The 13,277-nt window shown below is 40.4% G+C and overlaps 1 protein-coding gene across 1 annotated transcript in view; it reads right to left on the reverse strand.

The window, feature by feature from the left end:
- The window catches only part of MAP1A (microtubule-associated protein 1A), a 67,820-nt gene that overhangs the window by 54,099 nt on the left and 444 nt on the right, over nucleotides 1–13,277 (reverse strand). The window contains exons 2-3 of the mRNA XM_010572208.1: nucleotides 9,890–9,904; nucleotides 8,782–8,883 (exon numbers count right to left, since the gene is read on the reverse strand). The gene's annotated coding sequence lies outside the window, so the exon portion shown is untranslated. The remainder of the gene's footprint in view (nucleotides 1–8,781; nucleotides 8,884–9,889; nucleotides 9,905–13,277) is intronic.

Here is a 13,277-nt window from a genome sequence, read left to right on the forward strand (position 1 = left end):
ACAGCATGGGAAACTGTATTTTGGGACACTGCAATTCATGGGATCTTTGAGGTCATGCTCAGCATGGTTACTATGAGAGCAAATACAGCCCTCAAGCCCATAAGGAAGAAGCACAGAAGCTGACAAGTGCTTGCTTTTATATTTCTTTGGTCAGAAGTATGTTGGCAGACAAATGGTGCAGGAAAGTTAATTGCTCTAGGACTAGAGAATCACATCTAAAAGTCCAAAGAATCATCATTGCATCTGTGAAAAAAAAGTGTTAACCACTGACTTTTTTTACTACCTAAATATGCAAGTTTAGGACATACTAGTCCTTTTACTAACAGCCAAGAGCTGAACAAAATCCACCACTGGATGATCTGTTACAGAAGTCTCTAACAAGAGGCCACAGCTGTGGGGAACATATATTTTCACTGTAATATAATTTTCACAAGCAATTGGTCTTTTGCCTCTTGTCTAGAACAGCTTTTGCTTGAACACACAAGCTTGTCATCTGTATTATCTGGGAACTGTAATTTGAATAAACAAGGCAGCTTTTTTTTTTTCCTTTTTTTTTTTTTTTACTGTCATGCACTTGAGATTGATCACTGAAAACTAACTAAGTAGTGTAGTGGAAAAAAAGTATATGGCACAAGCTGACACTCAAAGCCATTCCAAGTTCCATGAAGAAGATGAGTCACTTGTACATGTAAAAACATTAACCTCTGAGATATCTATTACTGTAAAAGGAGGATCAAATGCAGACTTTCAGACTAAGATGTGCATAGAGGACTCATGCATTTGCCTTTGCTTCTTAGCAGGTTTGTAACCAACCTGATTTGTGCCACTGGTAAAATTCCTTGTTCTTTAATTGTTGCAAAGTTGAATTCATAGTAGCACAGAACAGCCCAGGTTGGAAGAGACCTCAATATATCACCTGGTCTAACTTTTAATGGGAAAAGGAATACAGATGATATTATCTAGCACCCTGTCCAATTGCATCTTGAAAACCTCCAGTGATGGGGATTCTACCATGTCCCTGGGGAGGTTGTTCCTGTGACTGATTGTTCTCACAGTAAAAAAAAATTTTCTTACCTTGAGTTGAAACCTCTCCCAATGCAACTTGCACTCATTGCCCCTTGCAAAGAGAAAGCCTCCATCCTCTTTGTAGCTGCCCATAAGTTCTAGAGATGCTGTAAAACCAGATTCTTCTTCTCCTAGCTTGAGTTAATAGCATTCTAGGAGTACTCATCCAAAAAGACAGCTGCCTTCAGGAACTATAATGTAACTTTGCTACATCCTCAGTGGGCTGTGGCAGATATATCTGTATCCTCAGCTGGCATTAAATGTAAAACAAAGGCATCAGTAGGATGTGAAGCATGTGTATTATGTCGAATGTGAAAGGCTTCAGAGCCTGAAGGCCATCTGCCTGCAAGGCAGCCAGTTATTAGACTGTTACACAAACCCTGCTGGCTTTCAGCATAAAACATTAAGTTTGCAAACAAACATGCAGGCTAATACTTGACAGTTTAATATTTCTGATAATCCTTTTACAGAGGCAAGAAAAGTATCTCATCAATGTTTCATTATTTCAAGTATTTGTTCCATCAAATTCATGAATGTTGTTCTTAATTGCTTGATTTACAATTATGTGATTAGTTATTTACAAAAAGTTTTCTGATGACTAACACAAAAGTACAATTTGAGAGGATAGATCACTGGGATGGCTCTTGAGCTATTTAAAGTCCCCTAGCTGGACTGAAAGCAGCTGCTAATATTCATGTAGAGAGAAATGTTTTCAGAAAAAGGAGTTGTTTTCTCTGAACATCAAAACCAACAGATACCAGAAGGCATACTTCCCTTATGCTGTAAAGTAATTATTTTGAGCTTTTCACCTTACGTCATGTCAATTTTTATTGGAAAGAGACACTCCCTCTCAGCTATAAAGAACTATTAACATCCAGCACAAGGAGACACTGGACAAGATCTTAAACTATTATGGCAACCAGCAGCAATTGACAACTGTGCAAAATTGCACATGGGGCTACCCTCACCATATAAGAGCACACAAGCCTTCAGTATTTCACCTTGAATTGGTTTGACACTTCTGCTCATTTTTCTCAACACATCACCCTCTCCCTCCTTCAGACCACTTACTAGCTTCCAGAATCTCCAAAACATATAGAAAGTTTGTCATCCAAGGTCTTCCATAGTTGTTCCTACCTTTTTCTGCTCTGTCGCTGCCATTCAGGACAACCCCTTTTCCCTTTGGGCAGGTCATCATCACATCCATGCTTGGTTTCTTGCTGTCCCTACCATCCATATCCTGTAAACTATGCTGTGAGATTACCCCTACAGCAAGAGTCATGTTGTTTGTGATACTCAGAAAACAGCCAGCAAGTTAGTGTAGAAAAAAAAAGAAACTCAAAACCCACAAAAAAACCTCCAACACCAAATCAGCTTTCATAAGGTGCATTGAGCATCACTTGTATGACCACCTTACCATTACCAGCTCTATCCTCAACTTTTGTCCTCTTGTTTGTACCACATTTGAGACTTATTTGTTCCTCATCATCTCTAAACAGACTAAAAACTTGTCAGAGGGATAACTGTGCCCTCTCTGTTCCCAGAAAATACTGCAGTTACCTTTTGATTTCACCTTCAAACACTAGGCATTAACATAATACAAATGCAGTTTGGAAATAACTACTGTAACCAAGTGAGAAATTGCAGATAGGAGAGTCTTGAAATATTCTGTTAGGTAGACTGCTTTACTTAGTCGTATTGTATTACCAGCCTTCATCTTTTGTTTTTTTGCCAGTGATGTCAAACTTTTACAGGTTGTTAGAAGTCTGTAGAGTAAGAAGCCTTTTGCATTAAATAGAAGGTCAAAGAACTACTCTGGCTTTACAGTAACTGCTGTGCTCCACCTGACTTTTCCCTAATCACAGAGTGCAAACATCAACCATTAAGGGAATGATATTCTGAGATTAATGCACATACTTCCAAAAAGAACAGTTTTATCCTCCAGAGACACCGCTAAGCATACCAGTGTGGAGGAACAGGTCCCTCACACAAGCAGGAGCTCTCCAGTACAGCCTTCTGTTCAGAGGAGCTAACACCAAGCTATAAATACTAAGAGGAAAATCAGCTGCAGCCACTCTTCTCTATGCCCACAGCAGGAACAAGAGGGCACGTACAGTGTAGAGCTGAACAACTCCTGTTGTTAAAATGTTTCTAGTTTTATGTTGTGTCCATCAGGAGCAGAACTGCGATGAACACACATCTTCATAGGGCAAGTACAAGATATGCAGCAAAGAATTTGCAACAAGTTGCAACAGAAACCAAGCATATCTGGAGAGATACTTGTCCAAATAGCCACATCGAACCATCCTGAAACATAAGGATACCTTTATTCAACAGACCCACAGGACAAACTGAAGCACAAAGGCAAGACTTGCTAAGGGGCTTAGCGACTTGTCTGTTTGGAGGATCTCTGTGTAAATAAACAGTGTAAGTTAGGTAAAAACCAACCTTTTTAGAGAGTGTGTCACTCAAAACTTGCCTGCCCTGCTCCAACTGATCAATGACATTAGCACTTCTTGTAGCTGTTGCCTAAGTTGTAACTAACTCATCACAGCTACAATAGTGGTGTTCATACTAAACGGGGCTAGGAATTCATGCCAGGAGTTACTTTTACAGTGTGTGGGAGAAGAGCCTCCCTCAGATTAGTTTACTAAATTTGATAGAAAATAGCTTATTTGGCATATCGCTTTTGAAGAGATAACAGTATCTGGGAAATGTCTTACACTGCCAGAGCTACACCTGCATAAACAAAACCCAGTCTTGAATTGCAGCACATCAGGAAGCCATACATAGAGATTGTTTTTCAATATATCCTGCATCGATATTTGCTACAGGATGAACTAGAATTGTACTTGATCCCAGGTAACAACCATTTTGTTGAACAGGGACAGGGACAAACTGGTCAGGAACAATTTGCAGGCAAGTTCCTCCAGGAGAAGCTGGGAATTATCCTAGAATACAGGGTGCATCCCACTGGTGTCTACACCCCATCACTTTTTCTCTACAGTGTTACTGAAGTACAGCAGCACCAGCATCTTAAGGAACAATTTGACTAAGCCAACTCCAGAACTTTCTCTATCGCACACTGGTTAATACATAGCAACATGCAAACCCCCTACATCAAGGAAGATCATGAACACACATGTTTCTTCAGCTCTACCAGATATTGCAGATAGCTATGGCTGCTTATAGTCTGCAGTGTGACACTAGAACAATTATTGTAGAAAGGAAAATAGATATCAATTTCCTGCTTTGCACTGTCAGAAGATAGAAAACAGACTTACAGATCACAAACTGTTCTACTAAAGTGACAGGCCGTTGTTCTGTTGCTTAGTTGAGACCACCAATATCTGTCAAATTAAAGCATAATTATAACAATCTGTATTTCTATATAGATGAGATAGATAAAATTACTGCTACTGATCAGCAAGTTTGTCAGTGAAGCATGCAAACAGACCATAGAATTGTTCATATTACTGGAATCCTATCCATCCCTATACATGCCTTACCTCTTTCCTGAGCAAATATTGAACACTTCTTACCACATGCCTGTCTAATGTTAAGCACTATTGGGAAAACAGGTCAGGATCTTTAGACCCTAGTGTGATAAAGCAAGGATTTTTCAGGTTTGGTGATACCACAGCACTTTATTAAACAGAGTCATGTTAGCCTAGCCATTATCTTACAAATGCAATGTTAGCAATAAGAACCTGAGTCCTTAAGATCACAATGGGTGAACAGCAAGAACCTACAATCTTTTAGGCCACATGACTCATCTCTCACATTTTCCAGATAATTAGACCTGAGTGAGAAAGCCCACAGTGGGCTTCATGGAACCTTATAGCACTCTTATAGACAAAATTTCTGGGGAGAAGATAGGTAGCATTTTTAAATGTTTAATACATAAAATATTTGCAGTTATAGGGGAAAGCCTTCAGACAGGAGGACCTGTCGTGCTTTATAGATGGTCAGAGTCCATCTAATTCAGTTTCCTACTTTACAACCTGAATTAGGATAATGCTTCAGGCTCCAATTACATTGCTCTAGAGTTAGAGCTGTCCTGCCATACACGAATGGAGACATGGTTGTAAGATTAATTCAACTTTTAGGTCCTGTTCACCTACAGAATCACAAGGCCACAGCCATGACAGAGGATTTTACAGAACAGCTATTTGATGACTCATTAAGAGCTTGAAAGTTAAAACAGGGCACAAAGAAAACTGGTAGCCAGAGGCCCTACAGGCTAACACTGAACTGTCTACTATCTCCTACACGTGCTAGAGTTTTGTTATTTCTTGTTTTCAGACCTCAACTTAGTGGGATGCAGAAGTCTAACCTGGAGGTGACAAACACACACGTCACCATTATGCCAGATAAAGATTAGATCATAACAAAAAGCAAAAGCAAGACAAAAATCAGAAATTTTACTTTCCGTTATCAGTGGGTTTTGATTGTCCAACGTTAGGGTTATGCCAGTCAAGGAAGGCTTCAGAAGAAAGGGAGGCTATCAGCTCAGTTCATGGGTTTCTTCTTAACTAGCAGTAATTATTGTTTGCTCTTTCTAAAAAAAACCCCTGCCAGCCACAAGCCATTCAACTGCTGCTGTAGTAGTCTCTTCCATATAGATATGAGAGCTTCCAGATCCACATGATACCCAACAGAAACACAACCTTTCAACAGGAGCTAGTGATCGGTTTCAGTTAGATATTTTCCTTTCCAGTTAACTCATTTCAGATTTGAGTTGGTTTGTTTGTTTTGCTTTTGTAATGTAAAAAAGATGAGACAGATGTTTGAATGTTGGATTGCTCTTTCAACTACCTCTTGCACTGGTATTCAGCTACAGTGACAGCTACAAAATAGAAAACGCTTCATTGCTTGCTACAGTAGTATAACATTGTAAGAGTCTGTATCAGGCAGTTAGGGGCTGTGGAGTTTAAATCCTCAGAACTCTTGTAGAAAACTGGGCATCTAACAGGTCACTGCTTAACTAGTTGCGATAGCAGGAGTCAACTTGAGCAAGATACAATTGCCTCATATATTGCTCTAGCCTTTCTCAATCCCACTAGAAAAGTCAACTAAGTTTTTCTACAAGGCATCTCTGTTTCTTAGAACAGCAGTGGCTGTAAATGGCTAGTAAAAATAACATCCATGTCTGATGTTCTTCTAGAGGTGAGATGAAGTCTGTCAGACCCAGATCATAAGTCTGTGTTGGACATGCAACAAGATGCCAGCTGATCTATGTCATTAGCTACAGAAATTAACTAAGCAGAACTAAATTTATGTAACTGCATACTGGAGAGGCCCATAAATATCTAAGGAGTGTCTGTTCACCTGTGCATCCACAGAAATCCTTCATTCATGTTGTTTGCTTCTATACTTAATTTCTTCTGTCCTGCCTCATTCAAGATTTAATGGATTGAAATATGTATTGAGTGTTCCCTAATAGACTTAAGTAAGGTTAGAAGGGACAATAAAGTCTTCCTGTTTCAGCTCATCCATTTAGTAACCCCACCAAAGGATCTCTTTCAAATATTTATCTGATTTCCTTTCTGAACCACACAAACTTCTTGCCAAAGTATGTTGTGGAGAAATTCTATGGCTCCACTATTGGTTGAACATGCAACCATAGCACCATATTTTCTTTTGAATGTGACTTCCACCAGTTTAATTCCCCCTGGTTCTTGTTCATCTCTTTAGTCAATTCTTTTCCAAACTGAAGCATCTCAGCTTACTTGATCATTTCTTGAAAGAAAGCTACTCCAGACCTCTGACCATCCTCACTACCCCTCTGAGCTCTACTGCAGTTCCACTATATTTGAGATAAGGGGTCCAAAACTGCACAGTGTTCAAAGATCTGTGATCTAACATACAGTGCCATGATGCTCCTTGTTTTGTTCTCTGTTCTTACCTAATAATTGCTAACATTTTATATGTTTTGTTTGTTGCCAAGCACTGAATTGATGCTTCCACGAACTGTACCATAACCACAGGATTTCATTCCTCCATGGTAATGGTCGGTTCAGAACCCACCTTTTTTTTTTAATTTGAAGCTACATTTGGGGGTTGTTTTTGCATATGGTATTTACTTTACACAGTTTAAATTCTTCAGTCAGAACTCAGCATTACTGAGTCCTGAATGACTTTGGATTATCAAACTTGCCTCACTGCTCACCCTTTAATGTTTAAGTAGCTATGTTAAGCAGCATGTACCTTGCTGAACTCAACCGACAATCCACCTCCATTGACAGAGCTGGCTATTTACATCAGAACATCTGTTTACCCATCCTTCTCTGAGTAAATTCTGCATACCAAAGCCTGGCCCCTAATTCTATGGCCTATAGGCTTCCTTAAACAGACTTCATGGACTTAGATTCCCAAAACATTTTTGGCTGGTAGACTAAATCACTCATCTGTATGTTTGCTAATCCCTTCAAAGAGCCTGAAGACATTTGAAAAGCAGGACTTCCCTTTGCAGAACCAATGCTGTCTCTGCCCAGGTAGACACTAATTCTGCCTTTTATTATAGTTACTACTGATTTGCCCAGTAAACCTGACAGTTGGTTAACAGACCTGCAATTTCCCAGATCCCTCACAGAATCTTCTTTATAGACTAGCATCACATTTATCACCCTCTGCTCCTCAGGAACCAAGAAAGGGAAGTGAGTGGGATACATGTTGCTAATATTAATCCAGATATTTCAGCCCTGAGTTATAAGAATTCTTGGGAAAATGTTATACTCATAGTGACTTGTTAGTACTTAGTCTATTTGTACCATAGACTGTTATAGTTGCTTCAAGTTTAGACAGATCTTCTGCTGAGTGTTTCAACTGGTATGTTTCATACACAGTATTTTAATCCTGTAAGTGTGTGTGTATACACACACATGTTGCTTTGCAAGGAGGAAGACTTTCTATCCCCATGTTAAAGTCACAGGAACATTAAGAAACCTCTCAGTCAGTGGCACATCTGAGAAGAGTCCAGGTACCTTCCTTCACAGCTATCCATTAGAATAGCTTCCCCAGCTGGAAAATATATTCAGAAGCTTTGATAAGAGTGTAAAATGTATAGTGAGCTATAAGACAGTCTTATATAAAAAAGATTTTGCAGCAGTGTCATCTGTGCTTCCTATAGTAACTTTAACATACATTACATAGAAGTATTAAACAGCCTAACCAGAGTCCAAGCTTTTTGCAAGCTAAGCAAGCACATTTTCTAACTATTAATGTCATTTTTATAACATTCTTATTCATTGTTCTTCTCAGGAAAGGGAGATAGACCTTCAAAAAAGGCGTTCAGAAAGTCATTTGACTCATCTTACACACTATTTGCAACATATTTTGTGCATACAAAAGTACATTCTAAAACCCAAAAGGAAGAGATAAATAATAAATAGCTTATGAAGTATATTGTGCCACCTGAATAAGGTACAGAAGACAGACACACAAATTCTAACTTACTAGCTTAATAGGCTCTTAAACAGCACGTTTCTATCCACTCTATTCTCAGTAGTAAGATATGTAATTTTAAGTTAAATTCCTTGCATCCAACAGATCCTTAAAATGGTTTTTCTTCTTTAGTATTCACATCTGCAGAATCCTGGGCAAACAACTCGCTAATTGAATTTGACATTCTAAATCACAATCAGCTTTATTCTGTACTTTTTTCAAACCCAAAGGAAAAGTTAAAAGTTAATGCTGATAAACCAAAAAGCTGACCTTTGACTTCTGAAGAAAACTGAGCCAGGTGTCGGGTTACGAAGAGTCGCAGTTGCTGATTCAGGTCACAGGACAGAATGTTAATGTTCCAGGAACGAATTCCTGCCCAACAAAAAAAAAAACAAAAACCAAAAAAAAACAAAAAACACACACAAAAGTGAGCTGTTATTACATTACTTCAGAAACAGAAGTGGAGATAAAGAAGTTAACAGGACACACAAGGACCAGTGATGCTCTTCCAGAAGAGCATCCTTAGGATGGAGAAAGTCTTCAGAAGCAGAGGGCCATAAGATGTTTACCTTCCATAAAACACTTATCCCTGAAGTACTTGCAGTGAGCAAGTCTTCATTCAGCCTGGGCTTCATGCAAGTGAAACTAACAAGCTACAAGGGATTGAGGCTCAATAAATTACACTACTGCCTAACCAAGCAAATACATTATGTTAATTTTACATCTTCTGCATTATTGAGCATTGGTCACCAGTAGAGATGGTCTACTGGATGGTTAAACTACTAAGCAGCTCAGAGACACCAGCTTCTCTGCTCTTATAGCCTGTGCATCCTCCAAGTCACAAAAGTGCCCCCCCCCCAACTCACTCTGCCTAATTACTCCTTCAAAGCCCCTGATCCCACTGAGACCCTTTGAATTTGCTCTTTAATCTATATAATCTTTGTAAGCTAATCGCCTTCATATCACAGCAGGAAGCAGCATCTGCTCCCAGAGCAAGTGGCACCATGCCATGCTGGGGAAGTCACCTTCAGACCTCAGTGTGAGCAGTTGTACATTCTGGATGACACCAAACACTACAGATCACAGATCTTCACATCCCAGTAAGGAGCAGCCTCTCCTAGATGGTGTGATACTACACTTTGGTACCATGAACAAAACCAGGATATCAGCATGAATCACTACTCCAGCCTCTTGTGCTGCTGCCTGCTGAAGTACAGATGTTGAAGGCCAACACCACAGACTTCTAAGAGTTAACTGAAACAAGAATTTCAGCCCCAGCATTTGTTCATGGGATTCTCACTGACAGTTCTTCCACCATCTTCTGGACATATGTCCTCTCTTGCATAAAATATAAAGTTTTATTGTATCTGATATCTGCCTTCTTTCAAGTGATTTTTCATGGAGATTATCATTCCCAGTTACTGCAGTTCTAGTTCTCCAGCACAGTAACTCCACATTGTGCAACAGCTTCTGCTGGCCACTGGTGGGAAACAGGATCTTCTAGTATACAAGCTCCAGCTTTCTACACATAACCAAGATAGAGTTAGTAATCATTGCATCACACAGTTCAGTGGTCTCAAGGCCTGTAGAATCTACAGCAGCTCAAGAAAACTTTGTTCTTGGTTTCTTTTTCTGGTGACAGCTGACACAGTAGAGGAATATAGCTTATTTATTACCTGACAACATGCACTGCCAAGTACACAAAAACCCCTCAGTAAACCCTCTGAATGTTGGGGGGGGGAGGGGGGGACGGACCAAAAGCAAAAAAAACCCCCACCACACCACCAAAACACCACCAACCAACTTACCACCACCTTCAGTGTCACAGAACATCTATTCCTCTCAGTTTGGGCATGGGATAGGAACAAATGAAACATGTAATAAAAGACAGGGAGCAAGAATTGGAACAAAATGTTTCATATGCTATACTCTTGGAAAGCATGATTGTTTAAACAAATGTACAATGTAAGTGCATCTTAATGCAGTACTGACCTGGACAGGAACAAGGTGGCACTCTGCAGGGCAAATCCTGCTGACTCTAGCTGCTGTGTCACTGTCATGGTGTCCTACTGCAGCAATAAATGCTATCTGAGGTACTGCTACATCGTCCAGGATGCAGAAAGAATAGATCCTCTTTCAGAGCAAGGAAAGGGAAGAGTGAAATTATCGTCTCACTCATCATCCTACTTGTAACAATTTATTCAACATTTTTTCCCCTCTTTCCTTATGCCCATGTGAACTTTTTTATTTCCTGCTGAGGTAATTGGCTTATAAGATTTGGCATTTCCGACTAATATAAGACCTAGTCTTCCAGATATTGTTTCAAAACTGGACAAAAGTCACATAGGAAAAGAAAAATAAGACCAATATTTATTAGCATGTTAGAATAAGTGTTGTTCAGGCATCCCACAGATACACAATGCCACTGCCTAAGAAGCACTATACATGAAAACAAGCAGGTTCCCATAGTGTCCTATATTCACTATTCCATTCTCCTGAACCAACATATAGAAAGAAGTCTGGGAATACACACTTCTTGGATCAGCCAGAGCAAGAGATTTATTCACTAAAAAAAAATCTCTTTGTGGTGGTTTGGGGGTTGTTTTTTTTTTTTTTTTTTTTTGCGCAGACAGGGCACCACAGCCAACAGAACAAAGACATAAAATAAACCCTATTTTTTTCATCCTTTAGAAAACCCTATCTAGATGTATAATATGTAACATTTAGGACCAACTTTGCTTGCCAACTTTATTTGCCAGTTTTATTAATCTGATTGTTATCAGTGCTACAAGCCCCTTACCGTACTTGCCAAGTTGCAGAAATGCTTTTCTGAAGGGCAGAGGGATTTTGTTATTTACACTGCTTTGTTTCTGAGGAAATCAAATCTTCTGCTAAGCAGCCTATTCTACAGTCGCACAAACCTCATGTGGACCCTCTCCAGCAAGCTATCTCTTAAGAAATGGGAATCATCATGTGTGTACCTTTTCCACATTTCTGGAACTCCCTGAATCAAGATGTTAGCTGTCTCTAACATTATAATGTGCTGTCTGTGGACAGATCTCAAGACCCTGCTGTCATTTTAACTATTCTTACTTTTTATATCCATCTTCCAATTTGCAGATCTTGGTCTATTTCAAGAAGAGGTCGTTCTCCCATTTCACAGTGGGGAAAACTCCTCTATGACTTGCTGGAGGTCCTACTCCATGTCAGTGACAGAGGCAAGTCTGAAATCCAGGTTCCTAGCTCCCTCAGCAGTTCACTTCTGCTGTTAGAAGCTTACCAATACTGCTTAAATGGCTCTCATGCAAAGAAGTGTCTGCACCTGGCAGAATTTCAGCAGGTTTCTGGTCAGACAAAACTAACTGCAGAACTTCTGCTGTGGCAATTACAATTTGTGTTGCAAAATTGGCATTTACGTTTTCCTCTCCAGTGGGAATTCCAAGGTTATTGGCATATGACCACAGACTCAAAGAGCAAAATCCATTAGTTTACAGACTGATCTGTCACTATTTCAAAGATTCAGAGAATGGATAAAGATGCAGGTTGGCACACCAGTTCAGTGAAGTGCCAAGCAAAGATGATCATCCTGTTGTGCAGAAAGCAGGAGTAGTCCGTTCGAAGAGCGGTTTTCAGAGGCCAAATTGTCATAATCTGACCTACCCCTACCGAATAAAGCCATCCCTTCAAAAAGGGAATGAAACACTGCTCTCAAAGCTGCTGGTAGGTGCCCTGCCAGCAGAGATGGATGGAAAAGACGCTGAAATTGAGAAATTGGACAAGATTTGACATTTTTACACCCACACCCTCTCTTAAATTGCACTGTCCATCTGTTCCTCAGTACTGTTGACGCTTGAGAGGAAAACAGTCACAGTAGTATCTCTGAATAACGCAGTTTGGCAAATAGTTACAACTGTTATCACTGGCATCTTTTAAACCAATGTATCTTGAAAACGGGTGGGGGGAGAAGAAGTGCATGCAAAGTCAAAAGGCTGTTCTCAGAGGTGTACTAAACTGCTTATTAGAACAGGGATTCCCTTAAGGTCCTGATGTAGCTGAGAACCTCTCCTTTATCTTTTTTTGTAGGAGCCATCAGAAACTGCAACAAAGCAAGAACTACCATCTCACCACCTCCTTCCCCTGCGCTTTTAAACAACACTGCACGTAATATACAAAGACTAATTCAATGCCAAGTCCTCTCGGCACTACCACAATATGGATAACAAAGGAACAAAATGTTATGGCAGTCCTGTCTCGCTCTCTGTCATTCCTGAAGCAGTTCACTATTGTGGCTTATCCTCCCTCAGCCTCTGTGGCCCACACAGTTGCTCCTTAGATAGGGAGAGGCCATAGCACAACAGGCCCCTGTTTGCAGCTGTCCCCTTGCACTGCAGTGAAGGGGCAAGCAAGACAAATCCTCCAACTAATAAGACAGCAGTTTGGGGTAAGATGGAAATAAGATGTAATCCACTAACGAGAAAGAAACGTGGGGAAACGAGAACCGCAAAATGTCTTCAAGCTTTAAGACCCTGAAAGCCAGCGTTAGCTGCGTTTCACTAATGCAAAGAAAGGAATGCTCAGGGGGAGAAAAAAGAAACAGCGATGTACGGCCTGAAGGCCCGCGAGCATGCCCGCCTGCGGGAGCAGAGCCAGACCGGCCCGTTATTGATGCCCTCGGTCACTGGGCTCGTCCTCGCTGGAGCTGAAGCTCCGGTCACCTCGGAGACCGGCGGCGGGCTGCGCCACCGGGGCGCGAGCCACGCCCGAGC

This window comes from Haliaeetus leucocephalus, unplaced genomic scaffold, assembly GCF_000737465.1.
Source record: "Haliaeetus leucocephalus isolate CR32 unplaced genomic scaffold, Haliaeetus_leucocephalus-4.0 Scaffold339, whole genome shotgun sequence".
In the NCBI taxonomy this organism is placed as follows: Eukaryota; Metazoa; Chordata; class Aves; order Accipitriformes; family Accipitridae; genus Haliaeetus; species Haliaeetus leucocephalus.